This window comes from Cibotium barometz, chromosome 61, assembly GCF_041138505.1.
Source record: "Cibotium barometz isolate CiBa-2024 chromosome 61, ASM4113850v1, whole genome shotgun sequence".
Taxonomy (NCBI): domain Eukaryota; kingdom Viridiplantae; phylum Streptophyta; class Polypodiopsida; order Cyatheales; family Cibotiaceae; genus Cibotium; species Cibotium barometz.
In genome coordinates this window covers 4,413,013-4,427,605 of record NC_141106.1, presented here as the reverse complement: position 1 = coordinate 4,427,605, position 14,593 = coordinate 4,413,013, and the positions used below count along the sequence as shown (strand labels likewise).

The following is a 14,593-nucleotide window of genomic DNA, read 5'->3' as shown; positions in this document are numbered from 1 at the left end:
GAGAACAAGCTAGTCGATTGGTACGGCTGCTTCTTGTGGCGGCAGCAGCTGTATGGCACTGCTGTACGGACAGCTTCAACGCATGAGAGAGAGGGTGAGTTGGTCGCTTATGAAGATGTGAGCGCATGCCCCAAGAGAGAACCAGCTCCCCTTTCAATGAATTCGACTCTCCAAATTTGCAGTGCTTTTCCCCTTTTGACTAAAATAGCTGGACTTTTCCCATAATAGCAACTTTTGTGCTTTTTTGAGCCAAAAACTCTGTAAATGACCAAACTTGCCATCTTTAGTGTCCCGACTAAAAAAATATCTCATAAAAGGTGGGCGCCTGGTTTTTATTGACTTTTTGGGCCATGCCCAAATAATAATAATGTCCACCTTTTTGTTAATAGTGTGTGAAAACACTAACTCATCACTTTAATGATGAAAATCCCATGCCACTTTTGTCCAGATGCCATCTTTCAAGCCAAAACCTTACCGGTTAATGTTCTTGCTTTCTTCTGTGGAAAAACCCCCGTTCACACCTTGGTTCCACCTAGTGTATAAAACACTGGTCAAGACGGGTGAGGCACCAAATAGTGACACCAACGGCTTGTTGTGTGCCACCCAGCCACCTGTTTGCGCTTGCCAGCGCCACCTGCCTCGGTTGCACCGCCTGCTTGCGCTGATTGAACAACGCCGATTGAGCCGTATGTCTATTGCATGTGCGTCGCTTGAAATGCATGTGCGCCCGTGCCACCGCCACTTGTTGCTGCTGCCTGGCCGCCACTATTTGTTGATCGAGGTTGCCGTCCATGCTGTTGCTGCTGATCTCGTGTTGCCGTCGCCGCCACCTATACTAGCTACCGCCATTGCCTGCAACTAAACTGTGCGGAACCCAGATCGTGGCTGTTTTGTCGATTCGATTCATACACCTCTATATGAACTTTTGTAGGCTATTTCTTCTCCAGTTTGGGCGACAAACTTACGGCTGATCGTCATAAGCTCCATCGTATACACTTTTCTCTTGTGCACCTCATGTAAAAGCTTGGGGTTCGTTGGATTTGGATTTGGACTTGGTACTAGCCCGGTGAGAGATTCTTGTGGGTCATCCCCATGGTGTGCTTGGCATCAGGATCTCGTGCCTCGACATCGACATCGACTTGGGTTTCTACATCGGCATATTTGTTTGCTTTTGTATTCATTGATGTATTGATCCTAGCTTGCAAGCCCGTGGATTGTTTTTGAATAGGGCGGGGCTTGTTCCCCGCTCAGTATGTGTGTCCTGTGCAAAGTTCTCTAAACCCTTCTCTCTCTCTTCCTCTATCTTTCTATCTCTTGGATACGTGGTGGACTCTCTCACCGCACACCCCGCTGGGCTTACAAAGGCGCTTCTTTGACACATGTGAAATAGGCGCTAGATTAAACAAGTCGACTGCCCTTTTAGTCCACTGGCCAGGTCATAGGATAAGTGTAAAAAGCATAGGCTTGTCTACTTCTCACCATCTCATATTCACAAAGTGTTGAAGGTATTCAAGGGCCAGGACAGCCAAGGGAATCCCAATCAAAAGGTGAACTTGAAGGTCAAGAGTCAGGTATTACAGGCTGCAGATTTACAGCCAAGGTGTGCCTACATAAATCAGTCTTTTCTCATCATTCAATAAAGTAAATACACCAATCCTTGGTTGGGGCCCTTCAGAGGGTATTTGGGACCCAATTGGGTGTACCTTGTCTTTCTTGTTGTTGTTGTTCCGATTCCAACCTCAATGAGGTGGAAAACAAACTACACAAGCACATCATAGCTCTCGAAGCACGGGTCACGAACCTCGAACAAGAGAACACGGCACTCAAGGAGGAGGTGAGTGCATTGAAAGTGGAAATGGTAGCCATCAAGAATGCTGAGAAGGAAGAAGGGGAGATCAATGACAACTCTCTCATGGCCATCAAAGAAGAGATCTCCAAGGAGATCACAAAGGACATGGAGGGAAAGCTCGAAGCCAAGCAGTCAGGATGGGTCGAGGTGGTGAAGAAGAACATCCGCAAAGAAGTGAGGGAGGAAACTCAAAGGGAAGAAAACCAAATCATTCACACCACCATTGAGGAGGAGAAGATGAGGCATGCCCGCCGCCTCAACATTCGAGTCACAGGTATAGCCGAGACACCCGACTCCACTCCCGAGAAAGATGGACAGCTTCTATGCATGAAGCTCGGCTACAAGGAAGAGCACCCTCTCCCCTTCACCAAAGCATGGAGAGCCGGGAAAGACTCAACACGCAAGCGAGCCCTCATCCTACAGTTTGCAGGAGAGACGGAGAGGGTCACCTTCATGAGGAAGAGGGTCATACTACGGGGTTTAGAGGGAGCTCCTATTTTCTTGGATGATGATCTCACGAGGATGCAGCTTGAGCATAGGAGAACTTGCATGCCACGAGTCTTACACGCGAGGAGAGAAGGCAAGAAGGCCTTCTATCGAGATGGTCGGGTCATCATTGATGGCCGGCCCATGGATTAGCGGTTTGGGGCCTACGGGACACAGACCAGGCCACTGACAGAGATACACATAGCAGTATGGAACTGTAATGGTTCACTATGGGTGCAGCCTGGACGACTGGAGCATGTTATGGTGGGGAGAGACATCATACTTCTGACAGAGACACATCAGAGCCCAGAGAGAGGGCTACCTCGAGTAGAGGGATTCCAGTGGGAGTCAGCATACAGGAGGACCACACGCCAGGGTACCTCGAGAGGGTCGGGGGGAGTAGCAGTCCTATTCAGACGGGAGCTACAGGGGAGACTGAGAGTGGTAGCACAGGATCCAGAGGCCAGATACATGTGGATCAGCTTACAGCTCTCACAGGACAGGGTTATATACATAGCTCTATGTTACTTTTCTCCATCAGGATCCTCCTATGTCATTACAGAGGACATGCCACAGGAGGAGGAGATAGGAGCCTCGCCATACACTTGTCTGTCAGAGGAGATTATGCATTATTCTACACTAGGGGAAGTATTTCTTACGGGCGACTTCAATGCCCACACACAGAGCAGACAGTGTGAGGTGTATGACTATGATGACATGGAGATCCTCCACCCTGTGGATCCAGAGGAGATAGGGGCTCGTCGGGCATCAGAGGACACTGGACCAGACAGAGGACATTATGGGGACCACTTACTAGAGTTGGGAGCCAGGCATCGTCTCGTTATTTATAACAGGATGCTACAGTGGCCAGGATCAGGAGGGCTGACATGCTTCCCACATGGGGGTCATACACGGACCGGAGGCACGGTGGTAGACTACATTATGGGGTCTTTGGAGGCATCACAGCTTGTCACCTCATTCTCCATTCCACCTCGTCCTATTGGGGCAGATCATACATACTTGGCATTTTCACTAGCCAGATCACCAGTATCACCAGCCCCCCACATACCGACGCCATACACTACCATCTACTTCACACATGACATGGCAGACATATACACTGGCAGAGTAGAGGATGGGCTCCTACTCATGGATCCCCTGGCATCTATGGATACCATTACAACCCAGCTCGCATCACTCCTACACACGGCTGCATTACAGAGCTTCCCACATCGTGTACACGCAGGAGAGCCTGCGAGACGTGGGACTATGCCCCAGAACAGATGGTATGATGACGAGTGCAGAGCCCTATACTCACGACTCCGCATACAGAGAGCCTTGGGAGCCATCACAGAGCAGGAGTCGAGGAGAGAGATGAGGAGACTTACTCGCCGCAAAAGGCGGGCCTTCGCAGAGATACAGGAGCTAGAGATCTTTCATTTCTTCATGAGTAGGGATAGCCCTGTCTCATGGCGGCACTTCAGAGAGCCCCGGACCCCGACACCTATTGCAGACCCACAGACATGGCACACATATGCAGAGGGTCTATACCATGCCCCACAGCAGCCACCTATACCTCAGCCACAGGAGCCTCGACCTACCACAGCTAGCTTCTTTACCCACTCGATGGTACAGGAAGCTATCCGCCGCCTACAGCATGGATGGGCCGCCGACCATATGGGCCTGCAGGGTGAGCATCTCATATATGCAGTAGATTCTTTAGCTCCTTTTCTTGCACACCTGTTTAACAGGGCACTAGCAGAGGGCTTGCCTGTGGAGTGGACGATGCACACCATTGTGCCGATTCACAAAACAGGGGATATGCTCGATCCGAGCAACTACAGGACGGTTATGGTTGGCCACGTGCTGGCCAAACTCTATGGTGCAGTGCTGGAGCAGGAGCTTAGCTTATATGCTGAGCGAGCAGGTTTACGCTCATCAGGGCAGGCAGGCTTCAGGAGAGCTTTCTCTACCACTGACCATGTATTCACTTTGAGATGTATGATTGATCAGGCCAGAGTGAGGAAGAGAAAGCTCTATTGCTGCTTTGTGGATTTCCGCAAGGCATTTGACACAGTACCACGGGAGAGGCTCTTTCAGCGCCTGCAGTCTCTTGGCATACCAGCAGATATGACATGGGGCATCTATGCATTATATGACCAGGTTTTTGGGCGAGTCAGATGTCCAGGAGGTATGTCCGAGACTATTGCTAGCACCATTGGTGTGAAGCAAGGATGCCCACTTTCCCCCACGCTATTTGGGTTATACATTGATGAGGTGGCTGACTTCATTACACGGGGAGGCGGAGATGGAGTTGATTTAGCAGGTACCTCAGTACATATTATGCTCTATGCTGATGATATTGTATTAGTGTCCGAGTCCCCAGGTGGTCTACAGCAGCATCTACATGCCCTCCATGATTTCTGCACACAGAGGGGTCTTACTGTGAACCTTGGGAAAACCAAGGTTATGGTCTTTCATACATCGAGATAGGGCAGGAGTCAGCTGACATTCACTCTCGCAGGATGCCCTCCATGATTTCTGCACACAGAGGGGTCTTACTGTGAACCTTGGGAAAACCAAGGTTATGGTCTTTCATACATCGAGACAGGGCAGGAGTCAGCTGACATTCACTCTCGCAGGATGCCAGGTGGAGGTGGTGACATCATACGTGTACCTATTGGTTCTCTGCAGCAGCCACACGCTTTACCATGGGTTCAGCAGCCAGAGCTAGATTGACACGGGGATATGTAGCATTGGCTATGCTAGAGAGACAGTGCCACCAGGCGCATTTTCAGGAGCCCCGGACGAAGGGGTGGCTATTTGACACATTAGTCACACCGGCATTGATATATGGAGCAGCAGTATGGGCGCCAGGCCTTGCTACCCATTGGTGGACACAGATAGAGAGACCACAGGCCCTCATGATGGCACGCATGATACGCAGCAAACCGTCAATACCTCATGACATTATCCGAGCAGAGTTTGCTGCGCCTCCTATGATGGTAGAGGCCATATTTCAGACTATATGCCTGCTAGACAGATTCAGAGAGATGCCACAGGACAGATTATCATACAGAGCTTTTCAGGCATCTAGACAGTTGGCTGAGGCAGGAGACAGAGGATCATGGTATGCACAGGTCACACATTGGTTCTCACAGCATGGCCTAGACATGGATCATCTACCACCATTCCAGTATGATAGGGATGCACCACATATCCGTCTCTCTCATAGTGAGAGGAACAGAGTATTGAGACAGGATCTATGGTAGCTCTATACACGAGAGACATGGATATCGCCTACACAGCCTCTTCCACCGAAGATGCTATACTACAGAGATCACTTCATGAGTATCACTGATGATGGATTTATAGAGAGGCCGAGATACATGGAGGGCTTTTTACCACACGGCTCCCGAGTGGCTATTGGTCAGCTCAGAGTTTCATCACACCGATTGGAGATTGAGACTGGCAGAGCAGCACGGATCCCCCGAGAGGAGAGGGTATGCAGATTGTGCAGAGAGGAGGTGGAGAGTGAGGAGCATTATGTATGCAGATGCAGAGCATATACAGCCATCAGAGAGAGATATCCCATTTTATTCAGAGAGCCACATTCCCTACGCCAGATCTTTGAGACAGCAGACCAGCGCATACTGGGGAGATACATTCTAGACATACAGCGCCACAGAGAGACATTATTACAGGCTCAGACAGCTCCAGAGGGGGGGCGACAGACACAGATTACTACATTTTTTCAGAGATCCATACCCCTCCCAGCCCCTACACGGCAGGGAATTACTCTTCAGAGAGCAGAGACACTTAGAGCCCGCAGGAGACAGAGGACACCTGGCTTTCGGACACCACGCCTATACCAGAGAGAGATGACAGAGATCAGAGCTCAGTTTCACAGAGAGGGTGCGGAGCGACTGGCTCGCTTCAGAGCACACCCAGGCATGTTCTTCAGGGAGCTGTGGACACCCCCTTCACTGATGTATACCATTTTATACCCCCAGTATGGTACAGGATGGAGCTAGCTAGGTTGCATATCATGATTGTATACTCCATGCATATAGCTTTGCATTCTCCTAGTAATAGAGCTCCATCCCCTGCACACCCAGATTCAGCTTTTTTATTCAGTACTTTTTCATTTTGTTGGGATGACAGAGGATACCCCATACAGGTACTCCGATTTGTCTCATAGGCCGAGCTCGGTCTTTTGGAAGACGTTAATAAAATCTTTCTTTCTTTCTCTCTCTCTCTCTCTCTCTCTCTCTCTCTCTCTCTCTCTCTCGCACTCTTATATGCACTACATTGTGCAATCATCATGAACAAAGGTGTTGAATATTCATTATCAAAGTATAATCATGTCTGTAAGCTTCTGCATGCTACAACGTTACAGACGGGGAAGGTTGGGAAGTTGTCTCCTAGGTACTGTGGATCCTATCAATCCTGAAAAGGATGTGGCTTATAAATTAGAATTGCTTCCTAATGTAAAAGTTTATTCAGTTTTTCATGTGAGTAGACTTAAGGAGAAGTTGGGAGCCAAGGATAACGTGGTTATACCTCAGGAATTGGTAGAGGTTGAGGACTTGTCCTTTGTTCCACATGAGCTAGAGTGTCATGACCCTGTGAAATTGGAACAGCACAAGTGTGGGCATGGTGGTCGGTGAGCAAGATAAATTTTTAAAGATTCATACTTGGGTGTCCGGACAAAAAGGTAACAGGTGTGGACAACCCCAAGTGTGAAGGGGGACCAAGGGATTAAACTTTATAAGGTTTATAACCTTGGGTGGCCCTTAGAAAGTTTTAAAAACTTTAAGGGCCACTAGGATAATTATGGAGGGGGGGCTACTCCACTTTAAGAGTACACGCCTCCCTCTCCATCTCTCTCTCTTGCTTTTTGGAAAAGGTTGGTCGGCTGGCTGCGTGGAGAGGACGTACAGGTTGCATGAAGGGGAGCCGTACAGTACAGCAGCTGCAGGTATAGACTGGTACGGACAGGTACAGGCTGATACAGGTGCTACAGGTGCTACAGGTGCTACAGGTGGTGCTTCATACAGGCGGGTGCGTCAGTTTTCTGACGCAGGCAGCTGTAGGGCGATTGGTACGGATAGGTACAGGCTGGTACGGTTGCTGCAGGTTTTCTGATGCAGGCGGCTGCAGGTCAACTGGCACAGGCGGTGTAGGCCAGCAGGTACAGGCGGCTGCTGGTCAGTTGGCGCAGGTCGGCTGGTGTAGAACTGTGCAAGGTAGCTGGTGCAAGTTGAATCCTTCTTTTTCTCTCTCTCTCTCTCTCTCTTCTTCTCTTTTCCTCGTGTGAGCTCTGGAGGGCAAAAGTGGGTGGCTTTACTTTCAGGACAACATACTCTATACTCTCAGGGCTGGTGTTTTTGAGGAGGATTAGACTGAGGGACAACAGTGAATTTGCTGAATATTTTTCTCTCTCTTTCCATTGGCTTACGACTACTTCAGAGTTGTTTCTTCTGGCCCTTTGTGAGAGGAGGGGTGTGGCAGTTTGAAGGGTGGAAACAGAGTTAGATGGTGGATTTGTTCTTTGGTTGAGTTTGAAGCTATGATCATGGAACAACCAGATGCGTGCTCAAGGCTTCCCTGTTGCATTGTCTTGGTTGATTAGAGGAGACATCAGTGTGTTGCTTTTGTGGGACAAAGATCTGGATGTGTATCCTCTATGCTAAGAGGTCTTGAGGGTTGCCAGATTGGACATGCAGGTTTATTTTTCCTTGATTGGCTTTGTTGTACTGAGTTAAGCTTTTCCATTGAAATTGAATAAAGAAATACCGAAAGGGGTGCCAAGCTTTGGGGCCAACAGGTGCCGTTTTCCTTTTTGTTTTGGGAGCATTCTAGCTCTTGTTTATTTGTTAATTGTCTGGACTACAATTGGATAGGTGACTGCTAGTGTACCGCACTTTGGTTTCTACTAGAGGCCGGTTTCAAGGTTCCGTTGCCGGGACCCATCATCAACTTTCTTAAGGGGTGAGCTCGTGGTTGTCTCGAGGAAAGCCATTGCTAAAAATTTCAGCAACATGTCAGACACAGAAGATGAAAATTTTTATGATGAAGAGGAAGAGCAAGAGACCTCTCCTGAGAGAAATGAATCTGAGGATATTCTTGCAGGAGAATAGGCTGCAGAAGATGCACAATATAAGGATGTAACATAGCCAAAAGACATGCCTAGTAAAGAGGAAGATGATGCTCTGTTTAAAGCTCGTTTGGTAGGGGTAATGGATGTGTTTATGCAGCTCACTCAAAGTGAGAAGTTTGCTGAATTTATGAGATCCCGTTCTGAGCCTGAGAAGAAGAAGAAGAAAGTGCGTTCTAGGAACCCACCTCAGGGCAATAGTGGTGCCTTCCCACAGGATCCGTCTTTTGGACAGTTTCCAAACATGCAAAACACTTATGGTGCAAACTCACAGAGTTCCTTTTTCGGACAGCTACCTATTCCGCAACAGTCTATGCATCCAGGCTATTTTGGTGGTGGCTCTGTGTTCCAATCTATGACTGGGGGTTACCCTCAGGGAGGCATGGGTATGCAAGGGAATTTTGGAGCTAATTTTCAGCCCGGAATGCAAGGAAACATATATGGGGACATGCAGCCCGGAATGCAAGGAAACATGTATGAGGGCATGCAGCCCGGTATGCATAGTGGCATGTTTGGAAACATGGGAGGAATGTATGGTATGCCAGGTGTGGGAACTGGCAATGTTGACCCTATGATGGGCATGAATGCTGGGGGTAGCAATCTTGTGAAGCCACTTCCTTACGATAATCTAACGCCTATGGGTAAGGCGAAGGATTATAAGGAAGGGGGAGCTGCAGTGAAATTTGACACGTTCAGCAGTGCCAAAGACAAGCTAAAGGCACTTACCTTTTTACAGCAGTTTGATGCTGCTTTTTCTGGTGGAAATTACACAGAATCCTCTAAGGTGAGAAAAGCTGCGACTTTTCTCAAGGGCAATGCATTGTAGTGGTGGTCCACTCTTCTTTTGCAGGGCATAGCACCATCTACTTGGATACAGTTTAAAGAGGTGTTCTCTTCCGTGTGGCTCACATCTACTTTTTAGGTGGATGTAATGTCAGCGTGGCACAAGTTGGATGCATCGAAGTGTGAAAATCTTGAGGATTATAATAAGAAGTTTTGGGAAGCTTTTCTCCTAGTTACTTCTTATCGTGCAGTGCCTTGTCTGAGCAGGTCGAGAAGTATTGTTGTGGGCTGCCCAAGGAAGTGCGTGACTATGGCATCTGGATAATAAGGAAGTAAAAGCTCAAGCAAGAAATCTGAAAAGTCAAGGCATGCTTCGCGTGATGCAAAAGGGTCTACAGAGAAGCGGTATAAGAAGTTACCAATGCCCAAAAGAACTCCTGAGGAGAGACAGGCTTTGATGGATGCTAGGAAGTGCTTTTTCTGTACAGCGGAGGGACATATGTCTTTTAATTGTCCCAAGCGTAAGTCCCAAAAGGACTCTAACACTAAAGGGGAGTCCAAGTCTAAGAAACCAAAGCCTTCTGTAGGATTAGTTCGTGATCTTGTTGGGGAACAACCAGGTGGTGAAGAGACTGAGTTGTGCAGGGCATGGGGCAAAGTGAGAGATCAGAATGCCTTGATTTTTTTTGACACAGGTGCTAGAGCCAATTTTATCTCACCGGATTTGGCTGGCCGATTGGGGATCCGCGGAAAGGAGATGGGGCCTTTGTATGAGGCTAATATGGCTTGTCCTGGGTATGCAGAACCTGTTACCCCTATAATTGGGAAGCTCAGGCTTCATGTGCAGGGTTATGTGGATAGTGTGGAGTTCTTTATCATGCCACTTGATGGGTGTGATGTTTTGTTGGGTATGCCATGGTGCCATAGAGTACATGCGGAGGTGGATACTTATAACAGGAAGATTACTTTGACTCATAGAGGGAAAGAACATATTTTGGATGTAAAGCTTAAAGGGGAATTTGTTCCTATTGTATCAGCTTCGGCCATTTCATCAGTAATGAAAAAGCATCTTTTCGCGTACTTGGTGATGCAAAAGATGATGAGTCTAAATCTAATTTGTCTATGTTAGATAAAGACAGGATTGATTTCTTACGTGAGTTTCAGGATTGTTTTTCCGAGTCAGTGCCAGGAGAACTTCCTCCGGAAAGGCTTGAAGATCATGCTATTCATCTAATTCCGGGGAGTACCCCACCAGATAGACCGCCGTACTGTGTTAGTGTAGCCCAACAAGAGAGAATCATGAGCCAGGTACAGGAGTTGTTTAAAAAGGGGTTGATCTAGCCTAGCTCATCACCCTTTTGCTCTCCTGTGCTCTTAGTGCAAAAGAAAGATGGTTCTTGGCGCATGTGTATAGATTACAGGGCGCTAAACAAGAACACCATCAAGAATCGATTCCCTATTCTGAGGATCGATGACATATTGGACCGCTTATAGGGCTTCACAGTCTTTAGTCGGATAGACTTGAATTTCGGGTATCATCAGATACGCGTTAGACCCGAAGATGTGCATATGACAGCATTTCGGACCACTTTTGGGCTATATGAGTTCTTGGTTATGCCCTTTGGTTTGACAAATACTCCTACCACATTTAACAGGATGATGGACAGGATTTTCCGGCCTCATAGAGCGTTTGTGGGCATATTCTTTGATGATATGATTGTACATTCACGCACAGAGGAGGAGCATAGGAAGCATTTGGCCATTGTGTTTGAAGAACTCCGGAAGCATAGGTTGGTCATTAATGGCAAGAAGAGTGAGTTCTTCTTGGAAGAGATACACTTCTTGGGGCATATCGTGTCTAAACATGGAAGCAATTCTCAATTGGCCAGATTTGAGGACCGTGCATGATGTACGCAGCTTTTTGGGATTGTGTTCCTATTACAGGCGGTACATACGGTATTTTGCTGAGATTGCTTCGTCCCTTCATGCTTTAACTAAGAAGGGAACTCCGTTTCGATGGGCTGATCGAGAAATTGCAGCCTTTAAAAAGCTTAAAGAAAAGCTTACTTCGGATCCCATATTGGTATTATCGGATCTCAGAAAGGCTTTTGTTGTCTAGTGTGATGCATGTGGGAACAGCATTGGAGCAGTTCTCATGCAGGAAGGACATGTGATAGCCTATGAGAGTTGTATATTACAGAATGCTGAGAAACATTTACAGGTTTATGAGAAAGAGATGTTGGCTTTAATTCATGCTCTTTCTACATGGAAACACTATTTGCTTGGGGCTGATTTCACTGTGCAGATAGATCATTAGACTATGCGTTATTTCCTCACGCAAACTAAACTTTCTGAGAAGCATATGAGATGGGCCAACTTTTTGTCTATGTTCAACTTTCAGATTGTACATGTGGAAGGCAAAAAGAATGTTGTGGCAGATGCTTTGTCACGCAAGCCATAGGTCTCAGCAGTTTCACTTGCTTATCATCATGAGCTTGATGAGATGAAAGAGCGGATGAGAATTTTGGAAGGCTCTATGATCAGATGTCTGAGGGTCAGCGGCATGATCATTATACTCTTTTTTTTTTTTCTGAGAAAAGATCCTTTCATTAGTTATATAAAAACGCCCATAGGGCTACAAAAGATCCTCTCCTGCTCTCAAGAAAACAGAGCAGAGAACAAAGCAAGGCAGCCAAGGAGACTCTCCCTAGGTGCTGAAAAGTACAAGTATCAGTACAAAGAACTGAGGGTCTATGATCATTATACTCTTAGGGATGGCTTTTTGTCGATGCATGGTAGACTGTGTGTTACCAGGCAGTTACGACTCAAGGTTATGATTGAAAGTCATGCTCCACCGTATGTAAGTCATAGAGGTATTGACGCCATGGTAAAGGCAGTTGAGACTTTCTTTTATTGGCCGACCTTGAGAAGAGATGTTGATGCTTTTGTTACGCAATGCATCGTATGTCAAAAGGTGAAGTTTGACCGTCAAAAGACACCAGGGTTACTTCAGCCTTTACCTATTCCAGATAGACCATGGGAGAGCATTGCCATGGATTTTATATTTGATCTTCCGAGGACACAAACGGAGAATGATGGCATTTGGACTATCATATGCAGGTTCAGTAAGCAAGCTCATTTCATTCCCGTGCGTAAGATGATCAAAGTTGATCATATGGTGAAGTTGTTCATGGCGAACATCTTCAAGTATGATGGCCTGTCTTCATCTATCATTAGTGACCGTAATCCACGGATGACGAGTTTATTTTGGAGAGGGTTGTTTGACAACATGAGTACAACTCTCAAGTTTTCATCATCGTTTCATCCACAAACAGATGGTCAATCGAAAGAGGCTAATTCTACAGTGTTAGATCTTCTTAAGTGTTATGTGTCAGAGCACAAGCAACAATGGGAAAAGTATCTTCCTTTGGTGGAGTTTACGTATAACAATACCGTCCATACCTCGACGGGCAAGGCGCCTTTTGAGATTGTGGAAGGAGGGAAGAAGGTACCACCTATTTTGCACACAAAGGATAAGATCTTTGAGGCTGACCAGTATGTGGAGAACATGAATGAAGCTTATCGGAGAGTTAAGTTGGCACTCCAGAAAACTCAGCAAAAGCAAAAGCAAAAGAAAGCAGCAGACCGTCACAGACGTGCATTAGAGTTTGCATTGGGTGATTGGGTTCTTTTGCGATTTGAGAAAGCTAGGCTCAAAAAGATGAAGGGTAAAGAGCGCTTATTCCCTAAGTTGAGCATGCGCTATTATGGACCTTTTCAGGTATTGGAAAAGATTGGTGAGGTGGTCTATCGTTTGAAGCTACCAGATCACTGAAGGATTCACAATGCATTTCATGTGAGTCTACTTAGACCTTTCCGTGGGGATGTGCCTGAGGATGTATCAGATGAGGCTTGAGGAACTTGATGAGGTTCTTATTCCAGAGCAGATACTGGCACATAAGGAAAGAAAGGTACGAGGTAAAGTTTCCCGTCGCTATCTTGTGACGTTCAAGAACTATTCACCGATGGATGCGAAGTGGATGGAGGGGGGTGACTTAGCAGATTCACCTCAGGTTTTGCAGCTTTATCTCGATGCCTTTGAGTTGGAGCTGACTCTTGTTACGGCTCATTCAGGTTCAGCAGAGCATGGGTCTGGAGCATTGCCTGATGCTCAAGAGGGGGGTAGCACCTCCGCTCCCTTGATACAGACAGGTTCAGATGACATCTAGAGGTCGCTTGGTGCAGCTTTTGTCTCACACGAAGGTACTGATGGGTGACAATACATATGTTTATGGGACTTCTATGATATATGTGTACTAGTCACATTGGATGTTGTGGTTGTGTATGGTTCACAGTGGTATACAACTTGGACTATTACTACACCATTGGTTTGCAGTGAATGTTGCTACATATGCACGGCTTAGAGAGATTGGGATGCTGATCTTGCCATATTGTACTTTTCACTTTGGATGTCTTGCTGTATCACCAGATTGCAACCGAGGACGCTTGCCATTTTTCAAGAGGGGGCTATGTCATGACCCTGTGAAATTGGAACAGCACGAGTGTGGGCATGGTGGTCGGTGAGCAAAATAAATTTTTAAAGATTCATACTTGCGTGTCCGGACAAAAAGGTAACAGGTGTGGACAACCCCAAGTGTGAAGGGGGACCAAGGGATTAAACTTTATAAGGTTTATAACCTTGGGTGGCCCTTAGAAAGTTTTAAAACTTTAAGGGCCACTAGGATAATTATCCAGTTTAGAGTACACGCCTCCCTCTCCATCTCTCTCTCTTGCTTTTTGGAAAAGGTTGGTCGGCTGGCTGCGTGGAGGGACGTACAGGTCGCCTGAAGGGGAGCCGTACTGTACAGCAGCTGCAGGTACAGGTTGGTACGGACAAGTACAGGCTGGTACAGGTGCTGCAGGTACAGGCTGGTACAGGCGGCGCTTCATAGAGGCGGGTGCTGCAGTTTTCTAACGCAGGCGGCTGTAGGGCGATTGGTGCGGATAGGTACAGGCTGGTACGGTTGCTGCAGGTTTTCTGACGCAGGTGGCTGCAGGTCAACTGGCGCAGGGGGGTACAGGCGGTGTAGGCCAGCACGTACAGGCGGCTGCTGGTCAGTTGGCGCAGGTCGGCTGGTGCAGAACTGTGCAGGGTAGCTGGTGCAAGTTGAATCCTTCTTTCTCTCTCTCTCTCTCTCTCTCTCTCTCTTCTTCTCTTTCCCTCGTGTGAGCTTTGGAGGGCAAAGGTGGGTGGCTGCACTTTTAGGACAGCATACTCTATACTCTCAGGGCTGGTGTTTTTGAGGAGGATTGGA

At 47.3% G+C, this 14,593-nt stretch overlaps 1 protein-coding gene across 7 annotated transcripts in view; it reads left to right on the top strand.

Moving 5' to 3' along the window:
• Positions 1-14,593, top strand: part of LOC147604485 (3'-5' exonuclease domain-containing protein) — a 60,320-nt gene that overhangs the window by 39,969 nt on the left and 5,758 nt on the right. The window lies entirely within an intron of this gene.